Source organism: Nerophis ophidion, linkage group LG05 (genome assembly GCF_033978795.1).
Source record: "Nerophis ophidion isolate RoL-2023_Sa linkage group LG05, RoL_Noph_v1.0, whole genome shotgun sequence".
In the NCBI taxonomy this organism is placed as follows: Eukaryota; Metazoa; Chordata; class Actinopteri; order Syngnathiformes; family Syngnathidae; genus Nerophis; species Nerophis ophidion.
This window is the reverse complement of record NC_084615.1, coordinates 60443710-60456380: the sequence shown is the minus strand read 5'-3', so window position 1 is coordinate 60456380 and position 12671 is coordinate 60443710.

Sequence of the window (12671 nt, the reverse complement as noted above, 5' to 3'; positions counted from 1 at the left end):
GACAGTGTTGATTGAGGTGTGTTGGAGCAGAAAAAAAGGACATTATATTAAATGAACAGTTTCTGTCTCTGATAGTGTACATAATAATGTAAGTGCATCATAAAGCCTACATGAACTCCATGGTGGTCAGGGATGAATAGTCTCTCCTATTGCTATTGTACTATTTTTTTCAGCTATATTAATCATTAGTAATATAGCAGCCTAATTTTGAATGGCAGGGTCCCTGATATCACATGTTGATACAAATATAACATTTAAATAATAAAAATCAATTACAGGCTTCCCAAATCCTGTAATAAATCAAGCATAATGAGTTGACTTGAAACTGTTTAATGTTGCACTTTTTATATGTAGAAGAAAAGTTGTGTCATTTTATTTAATCCAAGCAACAACTTGAGGCAGTTTAATGTGGATTAACGTGGGCAGAATTATTATGTTGTTCCCAATTTTAAAAGGATCAAACCATTGTTTACAAATTTGTTAAATAAATAACCAAAACATTTTTATTTTGTTGTTTTCCTACTGTACCGAAAATGAACCGAACCGTGACCTCTAAACCGAGGTACGTGCCGAACCAAAATTTTTGTGTATCGTTACACCCCTACAAACAACTGAACAAAAAAGTAGCGATTACACAATGAAAACCAGTGATAGCACACAGAAAAAATCCTAAAGATGTCTGAATGGTCGAAGAAAGACAAAGTCCAGGTCCAGGTGAGAAGATCCGCAGTCATAAGGGGAGTTCAATGACAACATGTGTTGTGTGGATCTCTATGACCACAAACTGAACTTTTTGTGTTTTTATTTTATTTTATTTTTTTTTTGCTGCCTTCACAAATTCCTGAATGTACACATTTCTGACAGCATGTGTTTAACCAAACGTTAATGGACTTCAAAGAGTTGAACTACAGTTTGTACATTGAGGCTGACCACACTGGCAAGGAGCGAAGAAGAGTGACAGCCTTGTTAAGAAAATATGTATACAGTATATATGTATATGAATATGTACAGTATATACAGTAGATTCCATCCATGCACAGAAGTGCCAAAACCATAACTCGCAAGGTCAGAACATACAGTTTCAAGATATTCCTCTGCATTACAAAGAAGATAAACTGAAATAGGTCAGCTGAATAGTTTGCACATCACTGAACTGTGTTCAAGGATGGCACAAAGCCTTTCTTAACACGTTTTAAACACAGTACCAACACAGATCGGCGCTATAGTACCACGGATCTTCCTGAAAGTTTTTGTGTTCACTACGTGAAAGTCCAAGAGGAAAATGTGACAGGTGGAGTATGTCGGTGTTATCACAGTACTATGTAGGATTGTGGGGTGCAATCACGGGGGCTGCCGTTCTTTACACGGCCAAAAAACGTTTTGAACAGGGCCCATATCAAACTGCCAATACTGCCATGAAAATATTTAAATAATTTTTTTGATTTTTGGGGGCAAATCCCCGAGAACCGCGGGTATATGCACCCCAAAAATCAACCATGTTACATTTCTAACCCTAACCCTAAGAAGTGATACTACAGAGGACAGACATGCTATCAAATATAAAATATTTCCACTCAATTTCTAAATTGTTAAGTAACTTTTTATTGCCAAGAAAGCCGGAAATCCCAAAAACAAATTAAAATAAAACATACAACTTTAACGCCAGTATTCGATTCCGACAGTAAATTGCACACACTTAATGCCCCCATTCTGCTTGGAAAGTCATTTAACTCCAGGATTGTGAACACAACAAACACCTGAAGTTGGGAGTTGTAGAATTACCGTATACAAAATAAAAATGTTCAGTTTAATTGTATAACTACAGAACAGACCATAACCACATTATTTATTGTGATCAACCACTGAAATGTATAAAACATATACAAGTGAAAGTTCACTGGAGTTATCTTTAAACACTTTTATATATTTTGTTTTTTGGCTAAAAACAAAATGGGTAAATATTGTTAGCAACCCTAATTATTTTTCATTTTTCTTTTAACCTAGACCCATTCTTTATTTTTCAGTTTTCAAGTGATGTAAAGATGAGCATACAGAAGCAATAACACACCTCTCGTTGGACGTTCTTGCCTGGCCTGGCGATCTTAATCGCCATGTTTTCTTTTGATTCCCGGTCCAAACACTTGATAACAACTCCATAGCTGCCTTTTCCCAAGATTTTTAGTGTCTTATATCTATGAGGAAGGATTTCTGGGGAAAAATAGAAAAAGTTAAGACAATTCCGCTCTATTTTTGATAGTTTCAATAGTTGTATCGAATTAAAAGAAGGGTTGGTACCATAACGTGTGTACCTTTCAAATTTAAAGTCACTGGGGTCTTTTGGGTCATTCTGATCTTATTGGTCAATTCATTTTAGTACCATTTTTAATAAAAAAAATATTGATTCTACATTTCATAACATAACATGTCTATGTATGGAATCATGCATGTTTAAACTCATGACAGTAAACCTGGATATCTAACCTTTAGGTGACTTTAATTTCAAAGTTATGTAATGATGTCATCAATCATGATGTTCATGGCTTTAGGAGAACGATGCCTTGTTTGTGAGTGATCGGGTTCAAAGTCACTAGAGGTCTGGTTTCGTTAAATGTTTAGGAATAGATAATATAATATCGTGATTATTGAGTAATACAACTATCTTCACCAAGCTCTTCTCTCAGCAAACAACAAAGATAGTAAGTTGCCAAACCAGCAAACAAACCCGTGTGCAAAGTCTCGTGTTCTTTTGCATAAAACAATGATATTTAAACACCCCCTGGATTTGATTTTTATAAATAAAAGTATTCACTATTTTTGTTCTTGGGAAACAATCTTGAAGAGATAAGCACTCCTGAGTAAAAAAAAATATTGCCTATTGAGGAATTAGATATACAGTAACAATATTGCTGATTTGTACACAACATTATTAATATTTAATTAAAATTTCAACAATTAAGATCACATTTGAATTAGTTGGTGACAATATGATAACAGGATTGTGACTTTTCCAGTACATTAGTGCAATTAGTAGAAAATGTCAAATGAAATACATTTCACAATATACGATATGACTTCAATGCTTATTTTTAGTACATCTGAAAGGTATACTGTAGATGAATACGATTTTTGATTTTAAAACATTCAAGCTAAAGTGTGAAAATACATAAGGAATTATGACTGTTTCCATATTCCATGCAAAATAATGCAATGGTAACTTGTCATTTAGGTATATCGTTTAACCACCAGATGTCAGAAATAGATCACAAATAAGAAACAATGTACATTTTTGTGGACTGATATCCTTTCATTTCCACTCATATCCAGACAGGGATTTGGGGATGTGGTTTGTCTTTCCACCACATATTCCAGTTCAGGGTAGTTTATATAAATCAGGCTTTTATGACAGATGGTACAGTACATGTCTATGCTAATGCCATGTCAATAAACAGACACTAATATTTCATATTTATTTTACTCAGTGTAAGTAAATAAATACAAAGCAATCAAAATGATTTAAAAACAAAGTGAACTAAATATTACATTAAAAAAATCAGGGTTTTGTCCACAGTGTCCGTGAGTCAGAAATGTGTCCCCTCAGTAAATGATGCATTATGAGGGACAGGCGATTCCTTTTGGGTAATTTCAGTTGTAAATAATAGTAATATATTTACAAAAAATGTCAGTGTTTATCTTACTGTGACAACAGAAACACATCAGATAAAGCGTTAGCCTTTAGTTGTTAGGGATGAGTCTAATAACTACACAGGTGGCGTGTGTGTGGCTACTGTTACAGCATGAGACAAAGTCACTAAAATATTATTTCATGTGATTTACCTTCATTCCTCTCGTTTAATGCCTCCTTTAATTCACATTCAGCCCCAAACAACGAATCCTCAAAGCCCCACCGAGAAGCTTACTTCGCCGCTTAGATGTCCGGCGGAATACTGAATATTCCTCTGTTTATTCACTATATTGCGAAAAGTATTCGGCCACCCATACAAATAATCAGAATCAGGTGTCCTAATCACTTTGATGAATTATGGTGTAGTGTTGTTTTTCAGGAGTTGAGCTTGGTCCCTTAGTTCTAGTTAAATTAACTTTAAATGCCCCAGAATACCAAACTATTTTGGACAATTCCATGCTCCCAACCTTGTGGGAACAGTTTGGAGTGGCCCCCTTCCTCTTTCAACATGACTGTGCACCAGTGCACAAAGCAAGGTCCATAAAGACATGGATGGCAGAGTCTGGTATGGATGAACTTGAGTCCTGACCTGATCCCGACGTAACACCTTTGGGATGAATTAGAATGGAAACTGAGAGCCAGGCCTTCTCGACCAACGTCAGTGTGTGACCTCACCAATGCGCTTTTGGAAGAATAGTCGAAAATTCTTATAAAAAAAACTCCCCAACCTTGTGTAAAGCTTTCCCAGAAGAGTTGAAGCTGTAATAACCGCAAAAGGTGGCCCGGCATTATATTGAACCCTGTGGGTTAGGAATGGGATGGCACTTCAAGTTCATATGTGAGTCAAGGCAGGTGGCCAAATACTTTTGGCAATATAGTGTACGTTAAAAAGAGTGGTGGTGATGCAGTGTTCAGTGATCACAGTCCTGTTATGTTTAATTTAACGGTTTGAACCTGATGTAAAACCGCTTGCCGTGGGTTATGGGCGTGTTATTAGGTCTGACACTGCAGCCGCCGTTTTTCCTTTGTTCACTGAGTCCATGCAGAGTTTAGCACACTCTGCAGACACTGAACAATTAATGTGCTCTTTTCTTTCGACATGTTCTGAAATTCTGGATAGTATAGCGCCCCTCAGAGCTATACGTCCAAAACCAAAATAGGAACCTTGGCTCAATGAAACCACACACACAGCTCGGCATGAGTGGCGAAGGGCGGAGCGCAAGTGAAAGGGGATCACTTGGAAGTCTTCTATCAAATTTTAAAAGAAAACTGTCGAAATGATCAAAGTGTGGTTAAAGCTGAGAAAACAAAATATTTTTCAGACTTAATACTATTAGTTTTGTTCTTAATCCGAATTCAGCCATTTCACTGGAGATGACAAGTGAAACTTGTGAAAAATTTCTCTCCTTTTTTAGCGACAAGGTTGTTTCTATTCGGGCAAATCTTTCTCGTTCTCCATTGAGTTTCAATGTGGCCACTCAGTGCTCGGCTATGTTTTGTCACTTTGAGTCCATGCCTGAGCTTACAGGAATAGTCGACAAGCTAAAACCCTCGTCCTGTCCCACAGAACCAGTCCCCCCTCGCTTTTTTAAAGAAATCTGGGACACTATTGACTTGAGTCTTAGGGACATCATCAACAGCAGCTTGATTTATTGCTGTGTCCCCTCTTTTTCTAAAAGAGCTGTTGAGCCTTTGATTAAAAAAACAAGTCTTGATCCGACAAATTTGTCAAATTACCGTTTGTGTCAAAAAGTTTGGAGAAATGTGTTTTGGCACAACTGCAGCCTTTTTTAGATGAAAAAAAAACACTTAGATCCATTTCAGTCTGGATACAAATCTTTGCACAGTACTGAATCTGCACTTTTAAAGGTTTTTAATGACTTGTTTTTAATGTCTGATTCTGGCAGCTCTGCCATTTTAGTGATGCCTTTGACACAGTTGACCACACAATTATTTTAGACCGCCTGAGAGACTGTGGGCATTAGGGGGACTGCATTACAGTGGTTCAGATCCTACCTGTCTGAGAGGTCCTTCTCTGTCAGGCTGGGAGACGCCACCTCTTCTTCTGCCCCGCTTTACTGTGGTGTCCCCCAGGGATCTATTTTAAGCCCCATCCTGTTCGCTCTTGATCTCCTCCCTCTTGGAGAGATTTTTAAGAAACATGGAGTGTTTTATCACTTTTATGCAGATGACTGCCAAATTTATATGCAAATTTCAAAAGGACCCCTGACCCCCCTTCTCAACTGTCTATGCGACGTTAAGGCTTGGTTAGCCCAGAATGTTTTAATAATGAATGAGGGAAAAACAGAAATTTCAGTTTTTGGTCCGGCCCTTACTGACTTGGGACCATTGCAAAATTATGTGCGTCCCAAAGTCACCAGCCTTGGCGTCACTATAGACAGCGATTTTAAACTTGACAAACAAGTCAATGGCGTTTTAAAATCGTGTTTTTATCACCTTCGTCTTTTAGTAAAGGTTAAACCGTTTGTATCTTTTAACCTTTTTGAACAAGTCGTGCATGCTTTTATTTCAAGTCGCCTGCACTACTGCGATGCACTTTATGCTGGCATTAGCCAAAAAGCTCTCTCCCGGTTGCAGTTAGTCCAGAACGCGGCAGCACAACTTTTAATAGGAGCCAGGAAACGCCAGCATATAACCCCAATTCTTCAGAGTTTGCACTGGCTCCCTGTTCATTTTAGAATTGATTTTAAAACATTGCTGTTTGTTTTTAAATCTTTACATGGACTGGTACCTCAGTATATCTTGGACCTCATCCAAATTTATACTCCTGCGCGCGCTCTGATGTACGAGAGCCAGCTCCAGCTCGTGGTGCCCAAGACCAGACTTAAAACCAGGGGAGACTGGGCTTTCTCTGTGGTCGGCCCTAAGCTCTGGAACACTCTGTCCCTCCATGTTCAAACTGCTTCCACAGTGGAGTGTTTTAAGTCTCGTCTTAAGACCCACTTTTATTCTTTGGCTTTTAACACTACATGAGTTGTGTGGTCCTCTGTTCTCTGTTGTCCTCTGTGTTTTTACACTTTTTGATTTCCATTTTACTGTTTTAATTGATTTTACCCTTTAAAATTGTTTTTAAATCATATTTATTTTTATATTGTTTTTATATTTATTTTTTGTTTTTATTCAGTCATTGGTGGAGCACAATATTGTTTTTTAATATTGTTTGTGCAGCACTTTGGAAACATTGTTGTTGTTTAAATGTGCTATATAAATAAAATGGATTGGATTGTATTGGGTCTACTTGTCATAGCTTCGCGAATTGAAATAAAGTTTCTAAAAAATAATAAATTGCAGACTCGTTTAAACACTATTGCTATGTAAAAAAAACGCCCCAGCAGATTAGTTACTGTCCTAATCTGTTTTCTGCAGCACATGGCCCACAATAACTTCCTGTAATTTAAACATTCCTTTCATTGTTTGTTCTCTCTGTTCTCAGGTACAAAGTAATAGAAATGCACAAGAAATAAGCAAATAAAGAAGTTGACTCGCATAATGTAACAGTGGTCGTTGTTTTTTAGGAACGCCTCCACTATGTTCAACCAATCAGTGTTTAACGGCACATTTTAGAAAGTCTTACCTCACTGGCAGGAACTAAAAGGGTTTCCTGTTGAACCAAATTTACCTTGGTAGTTTTTGGCGAAAACGCAGGGGAGTATTTATTTTACCCAAGTAAATGGGAAGGTTCCTGCGGTGGATAAAGGCCTAATAGCCTGTATACATAATAATATGTTCCAGTATTTATCTCCCGGCGACAACATGAACACATCAGATTTAGTGTTAGCCTGTTAGCACAAGCATTCGGTTCACTTCGGTTAAGGCTAAAAACTACACAAATGGCATACTGTAACTCTACAACATGTTGACAAACTAAATAGTTAATATTTGATATGATTAATTTTTGTTTCATTCACTTACTGCCTCCTCCATTTCTTAAATATCCTAAAACTGCAAGGTCATGCCGAGTCCAGTGTCATTTAAGAACTATGCTCTCTTGTTGTCATAATAATTATATCTTACCTGCGAAACACTAGTTGTGTGTCCAAGTTGTTTATTGGACATAAACACAATGTGTCCAGTTTATGACACTGAATTTATAAATATGTTGGGGAAAAAAATGATATCTTATTTTAACCAGACTGTGAACGGGTTAAATTCTGACCAAATTACCCGAGTAAATCTTTGCAATTCAGGAATGGGACAGAGCCAAATGATTTTTGTTCTTGCATGTAAAATACTGACTTTTTATATAGCAATCTTTGCCATTTGGTAGTGTGCAATATTATTTAATGTGAGGGTGTATTGTTTTTATTGTAATTATTATTTATTTATTTTCACTTCCTGTGAGGAAGGATGGTATTGGTAAGAGCTGTATAGTGTTTCAAGGGTTTTGCACAATTTTTGTACTTTCTCGGACCAATTCATTCTATGAGAAGTGAAGCCTATGTAATACAAAACGTCACCTTTGAGAAACGCTGCACTGGTTAAAGCACAAAAAAAAGAATATGTATACAAGCAGAACGCAGATGTCAAAAAAATAAACTCCAGGTATATTCCATCTACCCATTTTCTACCGCTTATTCCCCTTTGGGGTCGCGGGTGGCGCTGGTGCCTATCTCAGCTACAATCGCGCGGAAGGCGGTGTACACCCTGGACAAGTCGCCAACTCATCGCAGGGCTCCATGTATATTGTAACACCAAAATCAAGAATGCAAGGGAATAAGTTTTCAGATAATATCCATAGAAACAGCAGTAAACACCTGCACACTTTTCTGTAGTGGACAGACTGACAAACACCACATCGTCAGTCCCTCCTGAACTGCTGTCTAACGAGTCAGGCAGGGACTTTGCAGCCTATTTGACGGAGAAAATATTACAGATAAGACAAGTATAGTATCAAAATCCAGCTCAGGAATGACAACACCGCTTGTACCTTCCCGTCCCCTAGTTAATCTAGGACATTTCAGCCTCCTAGATTATAAAGCACTATCTATCCATCTATAAGACTCTAAAGCAGGGGTCGGCAACCTTTACCACTCAAAGAGCCATTTTGACCCGTTTCACAAATTAAAGAAAACAATCGGAGCCACAAAACTCTTTTGAAATTTAAAATGAAATAACACTGTCTAATCCCCCTCTTATCCCCACAATTTACCCCTCTGTCTTCCTTTTTCCTCTTTCTATCCCCTCCTGCTGCACCAAATGATAATATAAATAAACTTAAAGGCCTACTGAAACCAACTACTACCAACCACGCAGTCTGATAGTTTATATATCAATGATGAAATATTAACATTGCAACACATGCCAATACGGCCTTTTTAGTTTACTAATTTGAAATTTTAAATTTCCTGCGAGTTTCTTGTTGAAAACATCGCGGAATGATGAAGGTGACGTCACTGACTGTCAGGAAATATTAGCGCTGCACCACTAGCGGCTAAAAGTCGTTGGAAAAACTCTGTAGAAAAAAGGTATTTTTCTGCAGAACTGTTTGCATCGTCACTTTACTAAAGGTGGTTGATCTTAACAATTTAGTAAAAATCTGTAAAATTTCGATATTTTTCCGAAAAACCTTTAATGAACATTTCTGTAAATATAATGTTTTTGATCAGTATTTGGTTTACAGTGTTTTACTTTAATTTTATGGTTTTCGTTTGGCAGCCGTAGCTGCCAGTAAATTACCGTTTTTTTTACAGAATTTTGTTTTTAAAGTGTGCTTTTACTGCTGGTGGCTCCCATTATAAACAATGTGAATTTGTGTGGAGCCCTGCAACTCGTGACGTCACGCGCACATACTTCCAGTACAGGCAGGGCTTTTCTATTAGCGACCAAAAGTTGCGAACTTTATCATCGATGTTCTCTACTAAATCCTTTCAGCAAAAATATGGCAATATTGCGAAATGATCAAGTATGACACATAGAAGGGACCTGCTATTCCCATTTAAATAAGAAAATCTAATTTCAGTAGGCCTTTAATAAAGTCAAATTTAAATAAGGCAACAAGAGAAGTATCCTACACTTCTCTTTTATAAAATAAATCTGAACAGCCGATATGGGCATCTACATCAACTATATGATTTGCCTGAGAAGCTGGACAGGACAAAAAAAATGAAAATAAATAAAAAATATAAAATAAAATAAAACATAAAAAAATTTTAAAAATAAAATGAAATAACACTGCATATAAAGTTTTTTTTTTCCTTTGTGCTATGTATAAACAAACGTGTTACTCCCTCCGAGGTCTTAATCGAGGCTCAAGTTGTTTGTTTTTCTTAAACACATTTATTTCATCCACGCCTTCTTCTCCTCCAAAATAATGCCAAACAAATGCCGAAAAATGCCGTCAGAACTAACGAATAAAAAAGAAAAACAGAACTTACAATTAGTCTGACATCAAATAAAACAAAACACATTGATTTCACATGCGATATTACAAAGAATCATACCTCATTGGCCTAACAAACTCCGAGGGAATAAAGTTTATTTCCAAGCCGAGACTCCATTAACATCTTTCATCAAACGTTTGCTGTCTCATGCTACTTCCCTTATTCCGTCACATATTAATTGTCCCCCCAACAATGTGACCAAACCGGAAACAAAATATGTTCCTGTCCAATTTACATGGGTTTTGTAACAAAAATAAAGTTAACATATACTTGCATGAAATTACCAAATAAAATACATTTTTAATCACATTATATGTAAATATGAACTTAATATTTATACACTGTATTTATTTAATATAACCAACTATGAAATTATATAACATATATACAATGTGCTTCTGTCAGCAGCTACAAAACTATTATGGGTTACATTTATGAAATCAATGACCGACTGCAAAGAAAATGAAATACAATTTTTTCATGCTACAAAACGTTTTTAACCCCAAAAAAGACGTCGGGTTGAAGGTTAAGTAAAATACCTAATGTCTGTTTAAGTAGGATGACCATATTCTGAAATCCCAAAAAGAGGACACATATAGGCGTGCCAAGGCCGGGACTCGGTGGAAATTTGCCAATGATACTCGAACTTGCTTTATAAATAATATATTCATTTAAATAAAGCATTTTTTCTCCTATGTTGACAGCAGTGTTGGCGCTAGGAACTTTTAAAAATGGGGTCCCAGTGACCCCATCAAGTCATAAAAATGGGGTCCCTTAGTACATTTTTAGGGTACCACTTTTTTGTAAGTGTTTTGAAAAATAAAAAGATAAACGTAAGCATTATCCTGTTATATCTAACATTACATGTTGTGTTTCGGAAAAAGGTTGTCATAAACGTTATTTCATCCATTAAAAAAATAATTAAAAAAAGAAAACAAATGTGTATGCATATGTAAATGTATTCAGTTATAAACATTCATTCACTTTCTTCTTTTCTTCATGGATCTGAACTTTACCGCGGCTGGTAGTTTTTTCTGTTTTTATTTAATAAGTTGTAGGTGTATTTATTTCAGGTTAAAAGTGTAAAAAATGTTTTGCTTGGGTCATAAAAATATGATAATGGTGTGCCAGGGCATACATACATTTTATATTTAACACTAAAATCTCTGGAGTCTACATCAACTTCTTATCTATCCCTCATTTCAAAATGTTTTAGTTCTTTTTATGTTGTTTGTTTACCGCCCTTTTTTTGTCAAACAAAACTATATTTTTATTAGCAAACATGATATGCAAAATCTTCCACCAAAAATATTTTTCAAAGTGAAATATTTGATGTTATGTAAGGGGAACATTTGATAGGTCAATAATTCATAATAACATTGATTTTGATTCAATATTATGTTTTGAGCAATGATATCAGTCAACATTGCAACTTTTTCTAAATTACATTTCACCTTTAAGCTTTTTTTAATTTTTGTTATGTTTGTTCATTATAATAGTATTTTTAGAATGTGCCATGGGCCTTTAAAACATTAGCTGCGGGCCGCAAATGGCCTCCGGGGCACACTTTGACACCCCTAATTCTGATAAATCTATAATAAAAAGCAGAGTCTGGCGACGCATGCGCGTTTATCATAACTCTCTTGCTCTCTCTGTCCCTCCCTCACGAATGCTGCTGCGTGCGCACACACCTTCACAATTTGTTTTGTTTTTAACCCCTTCTTAACATTCATACATCGGAAATACCGTACACGCAACCCTAACTCAAAATACCGGACTTTTGAGGCATTTAAGAAATTCCGCCCGGACAGCCCCCACAAAAGAGGACATGTACGGGGAAAAGAGGACGTATGGTCAGTCTGTTTAAGTCCTCCTTGTAGTAATGAAAAAACAAAACGGCAAACTTATATCCACTGGCAGAGGACCAAAAATGCCGTCGTTTCTCTCTGTGCTGTCCAGGGGCGTCGCCAGACATATTTCACTGGGGCACGTGCCCCACTGTTGATCTGCAGTGCCCCAGTAAAAATTTCACCAATAAAAAAAAAACGCTTCAGAGTTCTAAGTCTACATAACATAGACAACAGCGCACATACTACTTAGTATGGTAATTGATTGCTACTGTATTCACTCCACGAAACAATGAGCACATGGCTAATTAATATGGTAATTTATTCACGTGTGGATTGAGACTTCGGTTGAGAGAGAGAGAGAGAGAGAGAGAGAGGATGAGAATCACTGCGTGAGGTAGGTAACGTTAGCCAACAACAATTTGTTAATTACATTATTTTGATTTTGATTTGACTCAAACTATAACTCCTAGATGGATTTAAGAAAATTATTCGCCCGCAGCAGAGAAGAAGAAGCAGGAATGAGAGATGTAAGTGAAGTCCTAGCTAGCACGGCAACATCATTGTCTTAAGTTGATGCTAAGTTAGATAACGTTATTCCTTGTATCAAGACAAACATATTCATTTGCTGTACGAGCTGTCGGGGCAATTTCCAATGAACATGAAACATAATGTTGGTTATTGTCTGCTGGTTATGCATCAATGATGATTTGGAGTAAGCATGTGTGAGTTGACTTTTTT